Here is an 11,915-nt window from a genome sequence, read left to right as displayed (position 1 = left end):
CTGCAGTTTTTAGGTACTACTGTGCTATAACGTCTGAATACTAAGTAGTCTTACACACCAAGGACTCTTGACTTTACTGTTTGCTTTTAGTTGGCATGGCAGCCTGTATTCCAAGTGTTTTTCCTAAAGTCTCCACTTAAGAAAGTTCCATGGAGTCAGGTGTTTCCTGGAGACACATAATTTTGGATATTTTGGTGTATCTGAAATGTATTAAAGGTAATATGTCCAGCTTGGGTTTGGATTCCATTATTTTAGGTTTTGACCAATGTCACTTTACCTGCAAATGGATAGATATATTCCAAGTAAACAGCAGCTGGTCGTTGCTTTTATTTAAATTCTGTTAGTTAAAAATGTATGTTGAGTCTAGTTCCCAAACCATCGATTTAAAACTGATGCTGATCTATCTTCTTAAAAGCAGCAGGGCTAACACTTGCTCTCTTGCTGTGGCCTGGCCACAATGGTGGTAGTGTTAGAAGTTGAACTCTTCCAGAAGTGAGTCTTTAGGGCAGATGGATGGCTTTGCTTTGAGGCCTAAACAAACTTTCTTAAACCCTTGTAAAGCCTTAACCAAAATTGTCTGTAGATTTATCGTAATAGCAATTCTAGCATGTTTCTCTGTGGTTTAGGAAAGCAGCAGATTATTCGTAAGGGACTCGTTATTAATTTGGGCTGTACTACAGTACCCTGATCCTTGGAAAACAGTGTGACTAAAATACACACTGACTAATGGCAGGCTCTTAAAAATTTGACCTAAGCCATGTCTTCTGCATACAATAGTTTTTTTAAAATATTATTCAATAATAGGAAATGTCATGGTTTAAATTTTAAGATGGATGATGTGCTGAAACTACTACTGAGTTTACATGTATTTGAAGTCATTTTCAGGACAAGTGAAGGACAGCTTGGCTGGGTATGACAGACGAGGTGGCACCTCTGGTTGTCTGCCCTCGCCCAATGCTAGGAGCAGGTCACCTGAAATCACCTTGCTGTAACAGCAGCGTTCAGGAGCTGTCAGAGGAGCCACCAGGTACCTGCAGCGTGGGAGGAGCAGAGGGGCAGCAACTGCATCAGCCACCTCTTCTCCCCTTCCCTTTGGTAATAAAAAACCCTTTCAGTGTGTTGCATGCTGGGGCAATAACTCATCTCTCACTTTAGTGGTGTAAATCACAAGTAAGTTAATTGGAGTTACTTGAGCTGTGTTAGTATAAGAAAGAGGGATATCACAACTGCTGAGTTATTGGCTCTCATAAAAATTCCTTAGCATTTGGCCCAAAATCTGCTTTTGAGGAGAGATGTTTATGTGCAAAAGCAGAACCCGTGGATGTTCTTACAGTCCAGGTAAAAATGAACAGAAATAGGCCACTGAAGGCATGTGAACTCAGTCCTAAAAAGACTGACAGCGCAGAAAGCAGGTTTAGCACTGCTTGGAGTGGAGAGTTCTGCTGAAGCCATCCTGCAGTACAAGGCCAGATACTCTTTCACTTTTTGTTACAAAAATAGTCTGATTCGATATATATTTTTAAATCTATGTTTTTAAAATTTATATTTTAAATATCTGTTTTATAATATATAATAGTATTGTCCCAAATATTTTCCAAGTAGTCTGCACATTGAATCTTCTTCCTAAAAAAATGTTCTTTTCAATCTAATGGAACTTGAATTCATGGCTGTCACAGGAACAAAGCTGTCCAAGTCCATTATTCACCTTTTCTTCTATTCTGTGTTCCTAGTTAGGGTTCTGTCTCATATGATCCTACATTTTCGGGCTTTTCTTAGATGTCCTAACAGCTTGATTTCTTTCCTGACGTGGTACTGAATCCTTTAAGTGCCAAATGTAGCTCATTCTGTCATAAAACTGCATGTAGCAGGCCTTCCTCTCCTTCTGTTGATTCCCATTTGTCTCGAGTTCTTGAAATACAGCTTCTGTTGTTGTGTAGCATAACCTCTTTGATCCTTTCTTATTAGAGAAGCTTTATTTACATTTGGGGAGTATAATATGTCAGCTTTTTAAGATTTCACAGCAGTGTTACACTACAAAATAGGGCAGAAATAGGGAGAACTGTTAAACTGACACAAACTGAAGTTTGAATACTATTAGCAGTAGGTAGTTACATAATATGAGGGTGTTTTATTTGGCATAGCACTGAAAGGGTATAATTTTCAGAAAGATGGGTATAATGAATTTTGTAACATAAATGACAAATAATAACTTACTTTCACCTTCTTTTGTGTAGCATTACCTTCACACAAAGTAACTTAAAAGAAGTAATTCAGGAAATATTAAGCAGAACAACATAAAATTGAAAAGTGCTTGGATTACAGTGGCTTCTCAATTCTATAAGGACTTTTTAAACCACCTCGCTTAATATGTCCCATGCTGTTGTTGAACGAGAATTGAACAAACTGTCCTCCAATATCTCTAGATGGTATCACTTTCAAAAGAAGTTTGAATATGTGAAATAGCAAGACTGGGGAAAGATGGCTTGCCAAAATAAGGTGTCAAAGAAACTATCACTGAAGTGTTAATCTGGCTTTCTCATCATTTGCAGCTGAGAAGCATTATGGGACTTGAACTAATACACTTTAACTGCAAGGCACTCAAGCCTGTATGCAAGAATTTGAGAGAGGCTCAGTAGGTACACTGGATAACTTAGATATATAACATTCAATTAGCTTAGTTAAGACAGCAGGAGAGAGAGAGAATCCTTATTTGCTTTGAAATACTCTTGTACACTACATAGAGGGAGTAAATGAATTGAAAATATGTGTAAACCACAATATTTGAGAATACAATAACTTTTATGATCTCAGAGTAATAAGCGTGAAACAGAGTTGCAGACAATAGCATGTGTAAGGTGATTGATGTTTAATTAGGGAATTGTAAACTTCTGTGCACTTGAAAATACCAGTATTTGAAAAGGCTGCTTTCCAGGAACCTGCAATAAATCACAGAATCATTTTGGTTGGAAAAGACTGTTAAAGTGATTGAGGCCAACCATCAATCCAGCACTGCCAAACCCACCACTAAACCATGTCCTTATAGTGACACATCTTTAAAATACCTCCAGGGAAGGTGACTGACCACTTCCCTGGGCAGCCTGTTCCAGTGCTTGACAACCTTTTCTGTGAAGAAAAAAATGTCCTAATAGCTGATCTAAATCTCCCCTGGTGCAACTTAAGGCCATTTCCTCTTGTCCAGTCCCTTGTAACCTGGGAGAAGAGACTGACTCTCACCTGCCTAAAACCTGAGGGAGTTGTAGAGAGTGATAAGGTCCCCCTGAGCCTCCTTTTCTCCCGGCTAAACAACCCCAGCTCCCTCAGCTGCTCCTTATAAGACTTGTGCTCCAGACCCTTCACCAGCTCTGTTGTCCTCTTCTGAACCTGCTGCAGCACCTCAATACCCTTCCTGTAGTGAGGGCCCCAGAGAGCTGCATGCAGCACTCGAGGTGTGGCCTCACCAGTGCCAAGTACAGGGGGAAAATCACTGCCCTGGTCCTGATAGCCATGCTATTGCTGATATATGCCAGGATGCCATTGGCCTTCTTGGCCACCTGGGCACACTGCTGGCTCATGTTCAGCAAGTGCTGACCAGCACCCCCAGGTCCTTTTCCTCTGGGTCGCTTTCCAGCCACTGTGCCTTGAGCCTATAGTGCTGCTTAGGGTTTTTTGACCCAGCACTTGGCCTTGTTGAACCTCATGCAATTGGCCTCGGTCCATTGATCCACCCTGTCCAGATCCCTCTGTAGAGCCTTCCTGCCCTCCAGCAGATTGACACTCCCACCCAACTTGGTGTCATCTGCAAACTGATGGAGGGTGCACTCACTCCCCTCATCCAGACCACTGATAAAGACATTAAACATTGTGAGAAATGATGTCAAAGGCTTTACTTAAGTCCTGGTAGATACATCCACAGCTTTTCCCTCATCCACTGAGTAGGTCACCTCGTCATAGAAGGAGGTCATGTTGGTCAAGCAGGACCTGCCTTTTACCAACCCATGCTGTCTGGGCTTGATCCCCTGGTTGTCCTGTGTGTGCCATATGATGACAACCAAGTTGATCGGCCTCAAGATCTTCCCCTCAAAACTGACAGGCCCGTAGTTCTCCGAAGACTCTTCAGCCCTTTTTGTAGATGGGTTTAGTCACATTTACCAACTTCCAGACAACTGGGACCTTCCCAGTTAGCCAAGATTGCTGGTAAATGCTAGAAAGTGGCTCGGTGATCATTCAGTACCCTTGGAGGGATTCCATCTGGTCCCATAGGCCTGTGTGTGTCTAAGTGGCATAGCAGGTCTTGTAGGTACTTGTTCAGGATGACTAGGAACTTAGTACATCCAGGTAGCTTTTATTGCTATAACTTTGATATACTCCACCTGACATTTGTTTGCAGGTACATCAGTGCAGAGGATTTGGCTGTCACCACTCACAGCTTTGGATGGGGACTGAACTGCCTCCTGAATGAGCAGGAGGAAATCAGAACTGAGACCCTTTCTAAAAGCAGAATGTGAGTATGCCTGTTTGGCTTATTCCAGATGCTGGTTTGTTGTAGGCAACGGAGAAGGGAGGTTGAAATCTGTGCTTCTATTTGTCTCCTGAATACAGAAGCTGATAACTTTGCCCAGCATAGATGTTTCAAAATTCAGTAGGTGAATTAAGTATTTGTAATGGTGTGTACATGTAGCTGAAACTGTGTGTATGTGCTTGAAGTCTTTGGTTGTTCCAAATACATACTTGGATTTTTGTAGCTAAGAAGTTACTGGCATTCAAGCTGATTAATTTTTCACTTCACCCTGGTTAAGTGTAAAATGTGGCCTGATCTGCTTCTGTTTTGGTGTTCTCAAAGAAACACCATGCACTTACATTTAAATTCATGCTTCTTTTAAATATATAAAACCTAGAATAATAAGCTCCAGTCTTAAACTACTATTATTATAAACTGATGTTTAATGTTATCATTATTTCAGTATTTTTATAAATGGGCAAGCACAGTAGGGACATATAAGCTCTCATTTAATTTATCACTTTTAGTACTTTGTGATTGTATTTCATGATGCCTTTAAAATAATTAATTTGAAATGCATAAATGATTCAAAGTACCTACATCTAGCTTTAAAACTGCTTGATTCAAACATGGGGAGAAAAAAGACAAAACACTTGACCTATAATAGTGAAACAGAAGCCAAATATACTTGATTGCTAGGAGGTCTGTAGCACTTTTCACAATCCACCTTACAAGATGAACTCCACCCTTGCTTTGTCTTCAAGTTCCCTTTTCCAGCTCAGCTCCAGCTTCCTTGCAGTGTCTGACCATGCATCTTAAGGGATAAGAGCTGGTTATCACACTGCAAGGGGCCAACCAGTTCAGAGGGGCTGGTTATGCCATTTTGTGCATGCTTTTTGTGTTTCCAGACACAGAGCTTAAATAAGAACCACTATTATATCTCTCCCAGTCCTCTGACCAGAGGGAGGGATTGATCTCAAGCAGCAAAGCAGATGTGGTGGCCTGTGCAGCAGGGGGGTACTGGGCCGTGCAATGCCTGAGGATTAGCCTCCAGTCATAAGAACTCTCTGCAATTTATCTGTCTGATGCCAGGTCTAAATTTGCCTTTTGTTCATTGTCACTGTGCTACTCTGCAAGTTATTCCCCCTCCTTTGGGCAACTGAGAGCAACTCCCTCCTGGTGCTCACGTTTCTCAAATCCTTGCAGTTGCTGCTGCCTGCAGAGACCCTGCTGAGGAAGAATCCCTGCTGCTTGTGTACAGCCTTGTTGGAGCCCCACGTTAAGTGGAGGAGAGCTGGTGGGATTAATTTATTTAAGTATTATTTATTACCCAAAGGTAGCTACTGTTTGTATTATCACCTCCTCTGGCACCTGGGGTCTGGGAACAGGGTCGACCTGAGCTCCTGAGGTGGACTGTAGATGTACGGCTGCGGATTTAAAACTGTTTTTTCTTCTGACTATGCAACAGCTTAGGAATTGTCCTGATGTCTATCATTTGCTGTCTTGCTCCTGTTTTTTGATACATTTTAGCCTGAAAAGGCTGATTGATGTGAAACCCTGTTGGAGTCTTCAGTTTCTACACTTGCTCTGGTTTTGCATTATATTTTAGGATCAGGGAAGCAAAGATTCATGCCAGATGTTGTTGCTGCTAGAGTCTTCCCTCTTCCCTCCACCCAAGTCCATGTTATCTGGAAATGGATCCACCCTTCCTTAGGAAACCCAGACAGTGAGGAAGCCACAGCCTCTTCATGTTTTTACATTTAGGTGTGCCTGACTGAATATAGATTTCCTCAAAGCTATCACGGCTCTCAGATTGGTTTGTTTTTACTTCAGAGGATCTGAAGTCACATTTCAGTGTACTGAACTAGATGCAACTCTTGTTTGTAACCTCTTCTACAGCGGGAGGGGAGATGGAGAAGACATCAAAAGATGTCAAAAGATTCAATCTCTTCCATCTTTTCTCTGTAGAACAGGGGCTGATCTGTAGCCGATGATCTGAACTGAAAATTAGTCTCCTAGCTACCAAGGTTTGCCACACAGTGAATTAGTTCAGTAAAGTGAGATCTTAGAGCTCGAGCTGTTGGTATGGATGCAGCATCTAAAGCTGACTGCTGACATAAGAAGCACATGCATCCTGGACTGTGGTGTCCTGCCTGAAATCCCTCTCTCCTCACTGCAGAAAACCTCCAAATTAAATGTGTGGCAGGAAGCTACTATGTAATAGTAATCTGAGATGTACCCCTGTTGTCTTCTTCACACATTCAGTCCAGGTACAACCTTCTGGAAGCATGTGTGTCTTTTCCCAGTGAATGTGCAGAGAGCCCAAGATCCTAATTTAGGAGCATCAAATTGTATCTAACTTGGAACATCACCCTCTGAAGGTTTTCAAAGGTTGCAAGGTCTTCTTGGCTACCAAGGCAGTATATAGTATATAGTCTCTTTTTGTCTTGTTAACTCACATGCAAGCAGATTGAAACCTGAAGCTGGAATAACATGGGAAAGTTGGAAAAGCACAGGAGCGGGTGAAATATTTCTTTCCTCTTTGAGGCAGCAAGCTTGGCAAAGGGGCTACTTTGCTTCCATGAATCTTTATATTTGACCAAGCAAAGGAAAAGGTTACCTGCAATATGTGCCCTGCTCCCCTTAGTCACCAAAGGAATCCAACTGGGACAACACAGGCTCTGGCCTTCAGTACTCAGCTCCCACAAATATCTCTGTGCTGTGGTGTGGCATGCACTGGGAAATTAAACCATAACCCAATGTTGACTTCTGTTGGAAGTCATCCTATACAATGGACTTTAGTAGTTTCCTTTTAGGGCCAGAGCACCACCTTCTCTGGGTAACTGGTTACTTGTGTCACAATAGGGTTAAATCAGTGGTTACAGTGGTCCCTGGGACCAGTGCTCTGAGCCCAGCCCTTGTCTCTTGTCTTCCTCATGATGATGCTTCAAATCCAATTCATGTTCCTCCTAACAGTCAGCCCTTGGCTGTGTGCTGGCTTGGAAAAACTAAATTCCTTTGACTAATCTGTTGTTCCCATTTTTTTGTGCATGTAGTTTCTAACAGGAAAAGGCATGGGGTTTAGTCTGTGGCATGAGGCAGCACTCACCCAGGACACCTGGTAATACTGCTTTGTGTGCAATATTCATATTAAGAAAAATGTTGTAAACCTTATGTGCTCTTTGTAAACTAAAATACTGGATATCCAGATCAGAATCTTTCAGAGGTGAGGAAATACAGGTGATCTACTCTTGTTCTTAGAGATCAGCAGTTGTCTTACACACCTCTGTACTTACACATTAGAGGCATCCTTTGATTTAGATTTTGAACAAAACCTCTCTGACCCTGGAATTTACAGTCATCCTTTCCTGTAAGAAGAAATTAAATGGGAAACAGGTTTTCTGGTGAAGTTGTATCATCATATACCCATATGTAAGTGTGTGTATAAAAATAAAAAATAAATAAGCAGGCAAAACCCTAGATTTCTTTAAAGGTTAGATCTGGTCATAAAAATTGAGAATGTTTTTAAAAAATTTAAAAATCTTGTTCTTTCAGTGTTTACTCACAGTGTTTAGGCCAGCTGAAGCTTTGAGACACATCGGCATGCTTTACTTGAGGAAGCTCAAGTTTACATTAGTTTCTAAAAATGTAATCCTTCACTTCCAGCTTTCTAAGAAAGTCTGGCCTTTCTTCCCTTACATGGTGTCTGGCCACATTATGCCAATTCATTCATCACCTCCGGATTCTGCTGCTGGGGTTTGTTCCATCTAAACCTGGGTTGGAAGGTGGTGCACAGATTTCGTTTGGGACAGCATGTGATGGCCTGCCTGCCTTCTCTGGACCTTCTCTCTTGTGGCACCACACCAGCCACACAGCCCAGATGTGCCCATTCTTTTGATGACTGATAAGGAAAACCTCTCAATACACATTAGATGAATGTAGAATCAGAACTCCTTGAAGATGCATTTTGGAGCTTCCTTAGAAAGCCTTTTTATACTTGGGGCCATAAACTGAGAACTTCGTTCTTGTACCTCTAAATCTTCTCCCACCTATCCTTCTCTACCAAAATATGTACCCCAATGAATGTTCCCTTCAAGAGGGAAGATTGTCAGGCACTACATTGTGTCTGCTTAATATCTGCAATATTACAGATAGGGCAACAGTGAAAAGATAAGGCAGATAGTTTGGTTGTCCAGCATTTTTAGTTCTGTATTGCTTCTGCAGCCCTTTGTGGATGTTCCAGGATTCACAGATAAATATAAGGTCAACTCTGGAAGGAAAGGGTATTACCAGAGAGGAATAGATGAAAGAATTAGAGCCATAATATATATAATATACAATTAACATACATATTGTGATTCAGAACTTGCAGAGCTCCAGGAGAAGGCACCATCTCATAAATTACATCTCCACTGTGATTGCATGATTATTCTTATTAAAAATGATGTATGAAATCAAAAGACAAGCCTAATTCTCAGATAATGGGTTAAATCTATAGCACTGGCAGCCAGATAAATCCTTCTATCTACCTGGTAAATGCATCAGAGATAGAATTGGCTACTCAGAAATGTATTTAATATTGACTGAAGGAATAAAAGGGACAAATTTAGAGACAGAGTAGTGGACTGAATTGTACATGTGCCTCTGAGAGTGTCTATTACTGTCCTGTTGGGTAGGGGACTTTAATGTGTTGAGTTAGAAAGAACTGCCAGACTTAATGAAGGCAGTATGACCTTGCAGGACCAGTGATTAAACCAATTAGAATTAAACAGTGAGTGCAGAACTGTAATATGGGCCCTTGGTGGATATGCAGACAATATGCTGCAAAGCAACTGTAGTAACTTCACAGACACTCATCAGTGTGTTGGCATGAATTTCAGCAAACAGCCACATGTGGCTCATCTGCCAGCATTTCAAGGGGAAAGCCAAAATTCCTTTATTACCTTGGTCTGGATGGCTACGCTGTCTGGTTTTTTGTACTGCTATAGGTGAAAAGGAGGTGAATAAGTTGTCTGGTCAAGTTTTTTTCTTACCACTGCTTCCAATTGTGGCTGTTTCAAGAAAGGCTTAAATGCTCATTGTGTTCCCACTGTAATTACATTGAAGTGTTGTATAGGTGAGGGTGGGGAAGCTATTTTTCCGTGACCACAGCTGACAATTAGTTTATCCCTTTGAAGCATGACAGTTGATATCTTTGGACATTTTTCATTAGCTAGTGTAATGTTAGATACTATTCTTATTCTTACAAATGCCCAATCCAGCTTTTGTTCTCTGAGCTGGCTCTGCCAGGGGATATCCGAGGAGAAGAGAGAAGAACAAGGAAGACAGTGTACTGATGCGGTGTGACTGATGTTACTGGGAATGCATAACAGTAATTGCAGGCTTTTCCTGCCCCAGTTTCCTCTTCCTGTTGGTACTTAAGTCAATGAGGATTTGAAATAACTCTTCAATATTGTGTTTGTATAATAATTATTGGCATTATGAACAATGAAGGCAACAGATTGACATGCCATCAGGAAATAATGTTAAGTGTTGTTGCTGGGGGCCGAGGGGGTCACACACAATACAATGCAAGCAATATTTATTGAAGTGAGATGGGAAGTCAAAACCTTTCCCAAGCATTTATAGTTAAATAATTTGTTCTAAATTTTGCCAAGAGAGCAACTTGTCTGAGAAAGCAGTTTCTGGAATAAATCAAAGTTATTGTTGCCCTTAGGGCCCCACTGAGATGTTCTTCTCAGATATCGGCTGCATGAGAGATGAAAATAACTGTGTCTTTTTGACTGACTGCTGTTGTACCTTGTCTTTCCGGCAGCCTGGAGAGAATTAACAGAGTCCCGGGCCTGGAGTGAGCATGGAGTCATCAGAAACTACAATATTTGGGAGGCCTGAGTTTTCAGTGAAAAGCTCAGAAACATAGCTGAACTAGAAAACTCTAAATACAAGGTATTTAGCCATTTAATGAAATAAAGCCTGTTTATCAGCCCTGGAAATTACTGTCCTTAGTCATGTCTGGCCATTGATTGGCAGTAGCAAGTGCTAGTTTTGTTCTGCTTGCCATTCAGTGTAGGGCACCAGGCAGGAATAAGAAACAGTGAGCCCTGTACTCCTGAAAATGTCGTCTCTAAAAAGAAAAGCTTGAGAGACAATAAAAAATAAACAATCATATTGTTCTCTGTTTTTGAGCTGATGCTGAGTGCTACCTGAATGTGGGGACTCAGACCTCCAGGATTATTGTTTGTTTCAACTCTTACTACTGTGATTTTATTCAGGTGCAGTCTGGACAGTCTGGAAATGTCAGAAATGCTTTGTAAGTCTCAGAGTGTTATTACAGGGCTTGTGAAGTACTGATAATAGAAAAATGATTTTTAAAATGTTTTAGTTTTGAAGGCCTTTACATACAGCACAAACACTTTATTAATTCAAAATATTTCACCAGCATTTATACAGAAGATGTCAAACTTTCTTCGTGGCTGCTCAACATGTTCTCTTTTTTCTCTAAGTCTTTCTATTTTGCCACTGAAGAAGTGAAAGAAGAGGAAAAAAAGACATGAAAACTGAAGCTTCTTTAATCCAGGGTTCATTTTTTTGAGAAGATGATTCTGAAAATATTATTTTTGCTAGAAATTAGTATTTTAAATATTTTCTGAAACAAACAAACAAAAAAAAACCTCAACGTGATAAGGAAAGCTTGTTCTGTTTAAGACTTTGATCCCTTCCTGCCCCTGGCCTTTGTGCAGCTTTTTCTACCCTTTTATAAATCACAGGCTGGTCTTTTCACTCCAATTTGAGAAGAATGTCAGGTATGCCTGTGTCAAATTGCTGACATAACCTTTTCTGCTTTAAGGCACACATCGACATTAAGTTGTCTCTGTGTAACAGTGTCCAAGGTGTCTGGTTTGTCTCTGTCACCTCAAGGTGAAGTCACCTTCCACACTTTTTCACGTAGCAAATAAAACCCGTACCTACCCAGACTTCTCAGCTCTGCCATGTGTGCCTGATTCTTGGCAACGTGAGTCCCAGCAAACAGAGGCTATAGAGGAAATTTAGCTCCAGTGAAACCTGGACTTTTTTTAATTTTATCACCAGAGAATTTGAAGAAAAATGCACTTCTTTCTCCCATATTGCTGATCATTCTATGTGGAAATGCCTAGATCTCCAGAATCCTTTACTTTCTTTCCTTCTTTTTTCCTAGGAAAGTTACAACTTCTTTCAAGTGCTGTCATCTACTCAGCTTATCAGCACTTAAAAATATCTGCAATCACTCTGGTTTCAGTGAATTTTGGGGGCAGTTTTGATTCTCATCAAGATGTCCACATTTCCCTTGCTGCATACCTTAATTTCTGTTTGCAATTTCCTTCTCATCTCAAATTTGTCTATCCCAGTAATACTTAGTTCTGCTTCTTTGCTTATTTCC

This window comes from Manacus vitellinus, unplaced genomic scaffold (genome assembly GCF_001715985.3).
Source record: "Manacus vitellinus isolate BGI_N305 unplaced genomic scaffold, ASM171598v3 scaffold_8_pilon, whole genome shotgun sequence".
NCBI classification, from domain to species: domain Eukaryota; kingdom Metazoa; phylum Chordata; class Aves; order Passeriformes; family Pipridae; genus Manacus; species Manacus vitellinus.
Note: the sequence above shows the minus strand (reverse complement) of the source record.